A 13777-nucleotide genomic window follows, 5' to 3' on the forward strand; every position below is an offset into this window, starting at 1 on the left:
GCCCCTGGGCCTGCCTGCCTGTTCTATGTGTATTCACTAAGCCCATGCCAGTGGAGGTCTCAGCAGGAAACAGGCACAGGTTGTGAGGGGGCTACTGAGGCCTGACTTCCCCAGGGGCAGGCAGGATGGGAACCCATGAGGGTTGTTGAGGACCCAGGGATGTGCACTGTGGGAAGCCACCACCACCCAGAAGCCGGCAAGGGCAGGGGAGAAGTTAGTGGCGCCAGAACATGGCTAAATGAGGCAGCCGTGGAAAGGGGATGCAGAGGGGAAGTGGAGAGGAAGGCGGTTCTCCAGGAGCCCTAGGACCTGCTCTGGGTCTTCTGCTGCTGAGCCCAACCAGGAACCAGAGCACAGGATAATGGTGACACTGGTGATGATGGCGATGAAGATGATTATGATGGTGATGATGCTGGTGGTGGTAGTGGGGTGGGGAATGGACATGGTAATGGTGATGGTGATAATGGTGGTGATAGAAATGATGGTGGTGATGATGATGATGGTAATCATGGTGATGGTGATGATGGTGATGGTGGTGATGATGATGGTGATGCTGATGGTGTTGATGGTGATGATGATGGTGATGATAGTGATGATGGTGATGATGGTGATGGTGATGATGGTGATGGTGATGGTGATGCTGCTGCTGATGGTGATGGTGATGATGGTGACGGTGATGGTGATACTGCTGGTGATGGTGATACTGATGATGGTGATGATGGTGATGATGATGCTGATGATGGTATGATGCTGATGATGGTGATGGTGATGATGGTGATGGTGATGGTGGTGATGGTGATGATGGTGATGGTGATGCCGCTGCTGATGGTGATGCTGCTGCTGATGGTGATGGTGATGATGGTGACAGTGATGGTGATGCTGCTGGTGATGGTGATGATGCTGATGATGGTGATGATGGTGATGATGCTGCTGCTGATGGTGATGATGATGCTGGTGATGGTGATGATGGTGATGATGATGGTGATGGTGATGGTGGTAATGGTGATGGTGGTGATGGTGATGGTGATGATGGTGATGGTGATGCTGCTGCTAATGGTGATGCTGATGATGATGGTGATGGTGATGCTGCTGCTGATGGTGATGCTGATGATGATGGTGATGGTGATGATGGTGCTGGTGATGGTGATGATGATGATGATGATGCTGATGATGGTGACAGTGGTACTATTTAATCCAGTTCAGATTCCTAGGTAGGCTCCCCTTTTTCTCTTCAGGCACACTGTGAGTCACTGGCTGGTATTTATGCGTGGTCAGAATGCCTGTGTCCAATCTCTGTTGTACTCCCTTTCTCAAAGAGAACCCAACTATGCTTTCACAAGGAGGGGGTTGTGGGAAGAAGTGTCTCCCAGGAGAGAAAGCTGGATGTGCTGGCACCAGGAAAGAGCTTCGTAGTTTACTTCCCCAGGCGGCATTCCCATCCACAGCTGAGCTTACCTTCCGGGTGCTTGGCCAGAGGGCCTTTTGAATCTCAGCATCTCTGGAACAAGACTAAGGCTGGGAGACATCTGGAGTGGAGTTTCTGTCCAGCAATGGCAAGCTCCCTGCTGAAGCTGGGAATGGGGAAGGCATGGTTCTCAGGGCTGGGCGCCCTTATGCTGGGCGGTTCACCCGTCAGCAGGAAGAGGAAGGGAACTCTGCTCTTCAGGGTCAGCCTTGGGGTGTGGGGATTTCCTGAAGAGTGCACCTTAGTATTTTGCCACCCAGCCTCCAGTAATTCTTTGGGTTAATCAAGAGTGCATTCAGCTTCAGGTATTAGAAAACTTAGTAATTAAGCAACAAAGCCATTTTATTCTCTTAATCAGAAGCTCAGAGCTACAATATTTGAGGCTGGTTAACCAGTTCACCCATGTTTTCAGGGGTTTGCTCTGCCATCCTCAGAGTGTTAGATTTTTACTTGTTTTGGCAAGGTGTGACGCAGTGTTGGCGAGGTGTGACACAGTGTTGGCAAGGTGTAACAGTGTTGGCGAGGTGTGACACAGTGTTGGCGAGGTGTAACAGTGTTGGCGAGGTGCGACACAGTGTTGGCGAGGTGCGACACGGTGTTGGTGAGGTGTAACAGTGTTAACGAGATGTGACAGTGTTAATGAGGTGTGACAGTGTTGGTGAGGTGTAACAGTGTTGATGAGGTGTAACAGTGTTAATGAGGTGTGACAGTGTTGGCAAGGTGTGACACAGTGTTGATGAGGTGTGACACAGTGTTGGCGAGGTGTAACAGTATTGGCAAGGTATGACATGGTGTTGACGATTGTGACATGGTGTTGCCAAGGTGTGGCATGGTGTTGGTGAGGTGTGACACAGTGGTGAGGTGTAACAGTGTTAATGAGATATAACAGTGTTGAGGTGTGACAGTGTTGTTGAGGTGTGGCACGGTGTTGGCGAGGTGTGACACAGTGTTGGTGAGGTGTAACAGTGTTAACGAGGTGTGACACAGTGTTGGTGAGGTGTAATAGTATGGGCAAGGTATGACATGGTGTTGACGAGGTGTGACACGGTGTTGGCGAGGTGTGGCAGTGTTGGCAAGGTTTGGCACAGTGTTGGCGAGGTGTGACACAGTGTTGGTGAGGTGTAACAGTGCTGGCGAGGTGTGACACAGTGTTGGCGAGGTGTAGCAGTGTTGGCGAGGTGTGACACACTCACAAAAATGCGCAGCTCCTTGAATTCTCACAAAATGTTGTGTGTTACATGTTACAAATGTAACAATCAGGAAATAGAATATTACTAGCAGTGTTGGCTTTTGTTTCTCCTACTTGATGTCTTATTGACCCAACAAGGCTGCTGCAGCTCCAGGCATCATATCCGCATTCTAGCACCCTGTGCAGAGAGGCAAGTAAACAGTGGTGTAGCAGCCAGGAGCTCCCACCTGGCTTCTCAAATCTCATTGACCAGAAGAGTGTCTGATGGCATTGCTTGTTGCAAAGGAGGCTGGGAAAGTGGAAATTAGGCAAGGGTGATGGACTTACTGTGACTTACTGTGACTCAATCCAAATAGAATTCATCACAAGGCTGGGGGATGAAGTCTATGTTTCCTGAGACTGAGAGGCTTCTGCCTCTTATTGGAACAAAACTGGGGCTCTCTGAGCAGGACAGAAGAGGCACGGGTGGGCACACGGTGGGCAGTAGGACTGTGCACCATGCCCTGTCTTTGGCAACAGTTCCCGTTTTCCTCTGGGAAACGCTGCTCTCCTGTGTTCGGCCCATGGTTCCACACTCCATCCTTGGGTCCAGGTGTGTGTGTCGCTCAGGCGTTGCCAGTGGGAGCACCCTGTTCCTCTTTGCCCTGTGATTGGCCCAGTCTTGGGACATGACCCAGGACCTCGATGGCAGTGAGTGGAATAAAGTTCCCTCCTTTCCTCAGGTCTTGGGGCAGGAGGTGTAGGCTTGGGTTTCTGGATGCTCACATGGAGGATGGCGGGCAAGGACACAGAGAGACAAAGACCGGCGGACACTGATAGCCTCTGGATGCATCCATACCTGAAGCTGGCACTGCTCGTGGACTTCACAGATGCACGGTTCTTTGCATTCCTTTGCTGTGTAAGCTGAATTTTCTGCCACAGGCCACATCTTACTGGAAGAATGCTGTCTGGAATGCCACTATCACCTACCAGAAGCCCGAGGCAACAGACAAAACCCCTCAGACACCGAGTTAAAGAAGGAAGGGGTAAAAAAAAAAAAAAAAAAAAAAAGAAGCCCGAGGCAGCCATAGAAGGGGGATGCGGCCCAGTTCTCCAGCTTCTGGGCCTAGCGCCCTGATCCTCCCTGCCCAGGTTCCTGGCATCCCCTCAGTCAGGGCTGAGACCACGAACTGCCTGCTCAGGGCAGGAGACGGACCTGAGGGGTCTGGCACCCACAGCTGTCAGGAACCAAGCTGTCCTTTTGTTTGTTTATACATCAAACATTTCCTGAACTGCCCTGAACTCCAGCATTTATCTCAGGTTATGGAGAACCCACAGTTGAACGAGCTTCCAGACACCCGCGTCTCTGGATGTTCCTTTTTTGCTGTTGCTGCAAATGGCAGACACCCAACTTTAACTTCAACTGACTTGGGCAGAAAAAGGACCACACGGGAAGGATCCTGGAGGTTGTCCAGTTGGAGGAAGGCTGAACAAAGGACTCTTTGGGAGGTCAGGCGTGGGTGGGCCTCAGGTGCAGCTGGAAGGGGGGTGCAGACGTGCTCCATGCGGTTAGGACTTGTTTTGTTTTTTGTTTGTTTTTGTGTGTTTTTCGAGATGGAGTCTCTCTCTGTCGCCCAGGCTGGAGTGCAGTGGTGCCATCTCAGCTCACTGCAACTTCCGCCTCCTGGGTTCACGCGATTCTCCTGCCTCAGCCTCCCGAGTAGCTGGGATTACAGGCACCTGCCACCACGCCTGGCTAAGTTTTGTATTTTTAGTAGAGATGGGTTTCACCATGTTGGCCAGGCTGGTCTCGAACTCCCAACCTCAGGTGATACTCCTTCCTTGGCCTCCCAAAGTGCTGAGATTCCAGGCGTGAGCTGCTGTGCCTGGCCTGCGGTTAAGACTCCGTAGCTGCTTTCGCTGCTGCGTCCCTCTGTCTCTCTGTCCCGTATCTTTCCGGGCACAGCCTCTCCCAGGCAGCATGAAATGTGGAAACGTGGCCTACAGCGTCCCCTATTGGAGAGAGGTGAGCTTTCTTCCTCAGTCTGGTTCCAAAGTCCCAGGGAAGGGCTCTAATCGGCTTAAACAGCACTTTTGTTGAGCTATGTATAATTCACATATATGACTCATCCATTTAAAGTGTAAGATTCAGAGGTTTTGGGGATTATTGATTATTTATTTATTTATTTTGAGATGGAGTCTCACTCTGTCACCCCGGCTGGAGTGCAGTGGCGCGATCTCGGCTCACTGCAAGCTCCAACTCCCTAGTTTGCGCCATTCTCCTGCCTCAGCCTCCCGAGTAGCTGGGACTACAGGCGCCGCCACCACGCCTGGCTAATTTTTTGTTTTCTTAGTAGAGACGGGGTTTCACTGTGTTAGTCAGGATGGTCTCCATCTCCTGACCTCATGATCTGCCTGCCTCAGCCTTCCAAAGTGCTGGGATTACAGGTGTGAGCCACCGCGCCCGGCTGGGATTATTTTTTAAGAGTCGTGAAATATATACGGCATAAAATGTGCCATTGTAACCATTGTGAATGTGTCTGGAGTGGCCTTAATTCCAGTCACATTGTTGTGCCGTCGCCACCACCATCTGTTTCTGAGACTTCTTCATTGCCCCAAAGAGAAACCCTGCAACTGTTAACCGATAACTCTCCATTCCCTCCTCCTCAGCCCCTGCTGGCGATGGATAATTTTTTGGTCTCATGCACCTGTTGGGATGAACTCATGCCAAAAATCACTGTGTTTTGGCCAGGCGCAGTGGCTCACGCCTGTAATCCCAGCACTTTGGGAGGCTGAGGCAGGCAGATCATGGGGTCTGGAGATCGCGACTATCCTGGCTAACATGGTGAAACCCCGTCTCTACTAAAAATACAAAAATATTAGCCGGGCATGGTGGCAGGTGCCTGTAGTCCCAGCTACTCAGGAGGCTGAGGTAGGAGAATGGCATGAACCCAGGAGGCGGAGCTTGCAGTGAGCTGAGATGGCGCCACTGCACTCCAGCCTGGGCGACAGAAGGAGACTCTATCTCAAAAAAAAAAAAAAAAAAAAAAAAACACTGTGTTTATCTGAGGTTCTAATTTTATTGGTTATCCTGTCTTTTATCCGGCACCTCTGCCTAGCAGGGAGTGGGGGCCGTGAGCCACAGCATCTGCACAACACAGTCTGCTGCTTTGGGCCCAGCTTGGGGGGCTGAAAGGTGAGGCCTGGGTGAGCACAGGGTCCACACGGTGGTCCAGTGTGGTGGCAAGACCGGGGAGGGCCTGCCTGGGACAGAGGTGGGAAACGGGACAGACAGGCGAACACTCCACACTCAACGCTCGGCTCTTTGCTGGAGACTCGGTTTTCTCTGGTTGGCTTTTGTGTTCATGAGTGTCATGGGCACTGGATGGTCCCCTGACCCTCCCTACTCCTGGGTACGCTGGGACGTTGCTGTTGGTGTCCCCAGCCGTGTCCCCCCCGGGACTGCCCTCCGCTGCGGAGAGCCGCCCTGCACAAAGTTACACCCCTCCCAAGGTGGTCTCCGCCTGGGGCAGTGCTGACAGCGTCTCAGCCCAGGGCATCCCATGGGTCAGCCTGGCCGGTTGGGTCAGCTGCACTCTGCACACCCTGCCTTCCTCACCTCCTATGGCTGCCTCCTAAGATCACGCCCCGATAAACCTGCTCCCAACCCAGCTCCTTTGCAGGGCTTATCTCCAGGAGATCCGAGCTAAGACCCGAAGTACGTGGGTGGCTTTGGGAGTTCTGCTTTCTGTGGCTCCTCTGGCTGTTGCTTCCATAGTGACGTGCCCGAGATGGGCTGGCTGCTGCCTCTGGCCTTTCCTCATGTCCACCGTGGTTCGCGTCTGCTTTTTAAACATAGATAGGATCATGTTTTGAGTTTATAAAGGGATAAAAATGTCCTGTGCCTTCCAGAGGTTCAACAGACATAAGTCTTTGTGTGCTGAGCAGTGCGGAATAGAACTAGACCACACACAACTGGAGGAATTGGGCTGGGCATGGTGGCGGCACCTGTGGTCCCAGCTACTCAGGAGGCTGAGGCCGGAGGATGGCTTGGGCCCAGGAGTTCCAGACTGCAGTGAGCTAAGATCACACCACTGCGCTCCAGCCTGGGTGACAGAGCAAGACCCTGTCTCTGAAAAAAAAAAAAGAGGAGGAATTTCAAGAGAAATTTGATAAAACCGCAGTCACAAGGGAGGCCTCCTGGCCTCTCTGGACAGGACAGGTGCGGTGGCCACTGGCCATTCTTCGCCTACCCAGCATCTGAGCCCACATCCTGTGTGGGGAATTCTCCACCTCACGGGCGGGTGGGACGCAGAGGCAGCCTCTTGCTGTGAAAGCCAAAAGTGTGACGCTCAGTTTCCTGCCGCCTCACCCCTGAGGTCCCAGGGGCCTGTCCCAGGCTCAGCTTTCGGGCACCACCACCCCTGGAAATGAGCTGGGAGCTGGTGGCATGGAGGGTGCACCGTGGAGGGGTGGACCCAGTGGAGCATGGCCGGGGCCTGAGGCCAGTGCAGGGCTGAGGTGGTGCAGGGCCCGAGGCCAGTGCAGGGCTGAGGTGCCGCCGGTAGCGTTCATATCTGCACTCGGCCACTGATCCTGGCAGATCACTCCATCCCTCAGCCTTAGTCTCTTCACCTATAAAGGGGGAGGATAGCAGCACCTCCCTCGTGGATGCTGCAAAGACCAGATGAGTTAAAATTAAATAAGTGTGGAGAAGAGTGCCAGACACACAGTGAATGCTACATGAGTGCGGGAAATGGTTAATCAATACTGACAGCACACAGAAGGTTTGAAGGAGTGGAAACCGGATTCGATATATGCCTGTATTCATACGGCTGAGATTTCTTTTTCTTTTCTTTTTTTTTTTAAGACGGAGTCTTGTTCTGCCACCCAGGCTGGAGTGCAGTGGCGCCATCTCGGCTCACTGCAAGCTCTGCCTCCCGGGTTCACGCCATTCTCCTGCCTCAGCCTCCCAAGTAGCTGGGACTACAGGTGCCCGCCATCACGTCAGGCTAATTTTTTTGTATTTTTTTTAAGTAGAGACGGGGTTTCACCGTGTTAGCCAGGATGGTCTCGATCTCCTGACCTCGTGATCCGCCCGCCTCGGCCTCCCAAAGTGCTGGGATTACAGGCGTGAGCCGCCGTGCCTGGCAAGGCTGAGATTTCAATACGTATCTGCATCTCCCTCTAATTAGGATACAAAGTTTCACAGCCATCTGTCCACCCACCTGCCTGCTCACCCACCCACCCACCCATCCACTCACTCGCTCACCCACTCACCCGCCCGTCCACCCACCTGTCCACCCACCCACCTGTCCACCACCAATCCACTCACCCGCCTCGTCTTCACCTTCCCGTCACCTCCCCTCTTCCCACATCTGCTTCTCCCTCTTCCATCTGGAGGCCGCCCACGACACCCGTCCTCCTGGTCCCTGGCCTTCCCTCCTGCTTCACATTGCTGACTTTTGACAGGCTGCTCTGGAACATTCTCTCTCTGCTCCTCCTAATATTTATTCTCACGTTTTTGTTTGTCCATTTCAGTCCTGTCTGGGTCGAGGGACACAGTCTCTCTGCAGACACGGACTGAGCTGCTCATGGTCTAATTTGAGCCTTCCCTGCAGGCTCAGTGTCCCTTCTGTGGCTCTGCCCCTGCTGTGCCCTCCACCAGGGAGGACTGGGTGGCTGTGGTCCTATGGGGTCCTGGCCTCCTGCCTCCCCTGGGAGGGGAGCACCGCACGGTGCTGTGGGGACCCTGTCAGACCAGAGCGGCCTCAAGGGTGGTGCTCTTGCTCCCAGGGGACACCTGGTGGTGCCTGGACACGCCTCTGGCTGCCAGGTCTGGACATCGATGCCTGTGGGGTGGGGACGTCACCTTCCAGGGCTGCTGCCACAAAGTCCCTGGGGCTTAAAACGTCGGGGTTTTTCTCTCACATTTCCGAGGGCAGAAGCCTGAAATCCAGGTGTCTCAGGGCCATGCTCCCTCTGGAGGCTCCCGTGGAGGCTTCTTCCTGCCTCTCTCAGCTCCTGGGGGCTCCAGGCATCCTTGGCTTGTGGCTGCGTTGCTCCGTTCCTGGCCTCCAGGCGCACACCTCTCTCTCGGTGTCTCCTCTTGCAGGGACACTGGCCATTGGATTTAGGGCCCACCCAGCATGACTTCAGCGGGTTTACACCTGCAAAGACCCTGTTTCCTAAGAAGGTCACTTTCACAGGCACCTGAGTTAGGATGTGAGTGTATCTTCCGCGGGAGGCGCAGTCCGGCCACCGTACCAGGCACCCTGCTAACTTTCCCATGGTTCACGGGACGGCCCCACAACCATCTTCCCTCCAAAATGCCACAGCAGCACAAGGGCTGAAACCCAACCCAGGAAGGAGAGCCCTGCCTGCTCACTGCTGCTACGGGGAAAAGGCAGCTTGCTGTGCATGTCTGTGGGAGCCGCGTGTCTGTGGGAGCCGCGTGACTGTGGGAGCCGGGAGCAGTCAGCCCTCGAGTCGCAGGCCACGTCAGGTGCCTCCTAAGCATGAGTTCCTGGGCTCCGCCCTGTCCCGCAGTCTCACCTTCCAAGCTCAGTCCCCTGGGGCCCAGTGCAACACCTGTGTGAGACCCACTGGCCCAGCCCAGCCCTTCCGGGTGGAGAAATGGGCTCAGGAAGGGGTTCGGGCACAAGGACTGGGTGGGCATGGAGGCCGACGGAGCCCTCTCTCCTGACGCCTCGCCATATGAGAGCTTCCTGTGGCCCCTGGAGCAAGTGACCGCAATGCCGTGCAGATTTATCATCTCGTAGCTCTGGAGGTCGGAAGCCTGGCATGGGGTGAGTGGGGCCAGCTCCGCTGGGGCCTGGGGAGGACCCGCCACTCGCCTCGTCAGCCCCAGGAGTGGCCCGCCTGGGCCAGGCCCTCCCTCCGTCTTCAGAGCTGCTGCGTCCGCGGAGTCTCCCTGCAGCGTCTCCCGGCCTCCTCTCCTGCCTCCTCCTCCCTGTTCAAGGGCCCTTGTGATTGCGCTGGGCCCACAGAGAATCCGGGTAACTGTGTTTAAGGTCAGCTGATCAGCAGTTTGAACATTTGCTGCCGTCACTCCCCCGCCCGGTAACCTGACGTAGGCGCAGGCTCTGGGGATTAGCACGGCGGCCACGTCTGACCTCCATCCAGCACGAGCTCCCTTCTCCACGCAGGGGCACCTTCTTGGGTGCTGGGGCCAGGACAAGACAGGTCTGGGGCACGACTCAACCTCACCAAGTCCTGGGGACAACGCCTGGCACCAGGAGCTCCACGCGCCCTGGCCAGGTGGTCCTGCTCAGCCCGGGGCAAGGGCAGGGGCTGGCTCCTCATTCCACTCCACAGGACCCTCAACCACACCAGGCCTCTCGCCCCCATGGACCCCTCACCCTATGGGGCCCTCACCCCATCTGCAGCCGGCTCCCCTTGGCCTTCCAGATGCTGGCTTAGCATGGAGGAGAGCCCTGGGGTGGCTGCAGCCCTCCCCCAGTTGCCCCCTGCACAGCTGGGCTGCTCAGAGCCGCCTCTGGCCTCAGATTCCCTGCAAGAGGCAGAGTCCACTTCCTCGCCCTGCCCATCCTCCAAGCTGCCTGCCTGGAAGCCAAAGGCGGCCCTCACTCTTACCCCAGTGAAGAGCAAACTCAGGGAGGGGCGTGGGGCAGAGGGAGGGGCTCCAAGGACACAGGGGTAGGGGGAGGGGTCTAAATAACATTGGGTCAGAGAAGGAGGCTGGTGCTGGGGCCCTGTTCAGCTCAGTGCAGCACCTCCCCAAGAATAAAAGCCAAATCCTCCTGTGACCATACCCCAACACCAACCCTAATCCTAACACCCCCACCCCTCACCCCCACACCCATCACATGTACCCCAACCCTAAACCTAACATACCACACCCCAATACCCATCACATCTACCCCAACCCTAATCCTAGCACTAACCCTAAACCTAACACCCCCCTCACCCCCACACCCATCACACCTACCCCAACCCTAAAACCTAACAACAACCACACCCCAACACCCATCACATCTACCCCAACCCTAATCCTAGCACTAACCTAAACCTAACACCCCACACCCATCACACCTACCCCAACCCTAAACCTAACAACATACCACACCCCCACACCCATCACATCTACCCCAACCCTAATCCTAACAACACCCCACACCCCAACACCATCACATCTACCTCAACCCTATCCTAACACCCCACACCCCCCAACACCCATCACATCTACCCCAACACCCCACACCCCCCACCTCTACCACCAATCACATCTACCCTAACCCTAATCCTAACAACACCCCACACCCCAACACCCATCACATCTGCCCCAACCCTAAACCTAACAACATGCCACACCCGTCTAACATCCATCATATCTACCCCAACCCTAATCCTAGCACTAACCCTAAACTAACACCCCCTCACCCCCACACTCATCACATGTACCCCAACCCTAAACCTAACACCCCCTCACCCCCACACCCATCACACCTACCCCAACCCTAAACCTAACAACAACCACACCCCAACACCCATCACATCTACCCCAACCCTAATCCTAGCACTAACCCTAAACCTAACACCCCCACACCCATCACACCTACCCCAACCCTAAACCTAACAACAACCACACCCCTACACCCATCACATGTACCCCAACCCTAAACCTAACAACATACCACACCCCCAACACCCATCACATCTACCTCAACCCTATCCTAACACCCCACACCCCCCAACACCCATCACATCTACCCCAACACCCCACACCCCCCACCTCTACCACCAATCACATCTACCCTAACCCTAATCCTAACAACACCCCACACCCAACACCCATCACATCTGCCCCAACCCTAAACCTAACAACATGCCACACCCGTCTAACATCCATCATATCTACCCCAACCCTAATCCTAGCACTAACCCTAAACCTAACACCCCCTCACCCCCACACTCATCACATGTACCCCAACCCTAAACCTAACAACATACCACACCCCCCAACACCCATCACATCTACCCCAACCCTAATCCTAGCACTAACCCTAAACCTAACACCCCCTCACCCCCACACCCATCACACCTACCCCAACCCTAAAACCTAACAACATACCACACCCCAACACCCATCACATCTACCCCAACTCTATCCTAACACCCCACACCCCCCACCTCCACCACCAATCACATCTACCCTAAACCTAATCCTAACAACACCCCACACCCAACACCCATCACATCTACCCCAACCCTAAACGTAATACCCCCTCACCCCCCCAACACCCATCACATCTACCCCTAATCCTAATCCTAACAACACCCCCTGACCCCCCACCACCAATCACATCTAACCCTAACTCCTAACCCTCCCTCCTCGGGACCTAAGACTGACTGTCCCCTCAGCGCCAAGAGCCGCTCTCCTGACTCCACCCATCTCTCTTCGTCTGGCCCAGGAACTCAGACGGGGCCTTCCCAGGAGGCCCGGGGGGCAGAGCTGGCCACAGCTGTCTTGTGTCCGGACTCTGAGCAGGCATCTCTCCGCCCCATCACTGCTGACCAAGCCTGCTCTGCTCTGCCCAGCCCCTGGGATGCACTTGGGATGCTTAACTAGCTGGCCAGGGGTTTCCTCTGCCCTGCTCATGACCACGGCTCCTAGTTTCCTCAGCAGGGTGCAGGCCAAGCACCCAGAGGGAGCGGCAGGGCTGCGGGGTGCTCCCCTCCCCCTCAGGGCCTGTCACCTGCAGGCTGAGCCTGGGCACCGATGCCAGCAGCCCCCAGCCCCAGCCCTGACGCCCGGCTCCGCAGGGCCAGGGAGGTTAACTGGAGCTCAGAGCCCGCTGGAGCAGCCGGCTGGAGGCACCGCAGAGCTCCTGGCTCTCATCAGCCTCCCCGTGTGAGGAGTGACAAAGCCCCAAAGGTGTCGGCCGTCAGCTGAGCCCATAAACCACAGGCATCTGCTTCCTGGTCATGACGGATTCCGGAATTCAATGACATCAGCCGTACTCCGGCTCCTGGGTTCCTGGAGAGGCTGCCCAGGAAGGTGATCAGGAGCCCAGCGGGCGAGCCTGGTCTGAAAACAGCCGGGGAGACCCTTGGTCACGAAGGCTGCCCCTCTCCTGACAGGATCCAGGCCTACCTCGAGCCGGGAGGCGCTGTAGACCTGCGGGACAGAGCTGTGAACCGGGATGAGCCCTGGCTGGGGGGCTTGCAGTCTGGTCGGGAGGCACAGTGGGCAGAGGCACCTGTGGTCAGTGCCCCTCAAGGCTGTGGAGTGCCAGAGAGGGCGTGAGCAACGTCTCACGGGGTGACCAGGACGTCTCCGTGAGGTGATGGTAGAATGAGGAGGTGTGGGGAGATCCTGGTGTATTGGGGTGCAGGCAGGGGCACACAGGCAGAGAAGCAGCCAACTCCAGGCCTGAGGATGGAAGGCTGCAGCATTTGAGGCCCCTCCCGGAGGCGCGATGGCTGGGGGGCAGTGTCATGGGGCCAGCGAGGGCAAAGTGGCCAAGGCTGCCCCAGCAGGATGTTGGCTTGCTCTGTGGGGGATGGTGCACTGGGTTGAAGAGAGTCCCTGAAATTCACCAGGATGAACTCAGAATGTGGCCACATTTGGATGGGATTAATGAAGGGGAGATTAGTGAGGGGTCTGACCACTGGGCCGCATGGTCCAAGCGCACCTGCTCCTGGGAATTGCTTTAAAAGCTGGGTCATAGGAACAGGTGGCTGTTCAAAGGTGCCAGAGGGTAACCAACGCAGCCAAGACTTGAGGGGCAATGGCTCCAGGGAGAAGGAGACCTCATGTTTCCCTGAGGCAGCCTCAGGGTGCCTGAGAGTCAGAGCTGGGAGGGAAGAACTTGCATCAGGCTTTCTGTTGATGCCCTTGAATGCTGCAGCCTGGGAGTGAGGGGGACCAGAGGAGAGTAGCCTCATAGAGACTGGCGGCCTCCAGTGGTCCCGGCCCTGAAGGGGTCATGGCAATCGACCCCTACCCTAACTACCATCCTAAAGAGAAGCAAGTCAGGCCGGGCGCGGTGGCTCAAGCCTGTAATCCCAGCACTTTGGGAGGCCGAGACGGGTGGATCACAAGGTCAGGAGATGGAGACCATCCTGGCTAACATGGTGAAACCCCGTCTCTACTAAAA

The 13777-nt window shown here is 55.7% G+C and overlaps 2 long non-coding RNA genes across 2 annotated transcripts; one reads left to right on the forward strand and one right to left on the reverse strand.

Moving 5' to 3' along the window:
• Window positions 1-1089: 1089 nt before the first annotated feature.
• On the forward strand, window positions 1090-3632 carry LOC117089154. Its single transcript, XR_004439480.1, has 3 exons — window positions 1090-2010; window positions 2148-2166; window positions 2207-3632. It is a non-coding gene; the product is annotated as an uncharacterized LOC117089154 (long non-coding RNA).
• Window positions 3633-5689: 2057 nt separating this feature from the next.
• Window positions 5690-10500, reverse strand: LOC117089155. Its single transcript, XR_004439481.1, has 2 exons — window positions 7969-10500; window positions 5690-6475 (listed from the first exon to the last, which is right to left on the reverse strand). It is a non-coding gene; the product is annotated as an uncharacterized LOC117089155 (long non-coding RNA).
• Window positions 10501-13777: the final 3277 nt, after the last annotated feature.

This window comes from Trachypithecus francoisi, unplaced genomic scaffold (genome assembly GCF_009764315.1).
Source record: "Trachypithecus francoisi isolate TF-2019V2 unplaced genomic scaffold, Tfra_2.0 Lachesis_group11, whole genome shotgun sequence".
Classification (NCBI taxonomy): domain Eukaryota; kingdom Metazoa; phylum Chordata; class Mammalia; order Primates; family Cercopithecidae; genus Trachypithecus; species Trachypithecus francoisi.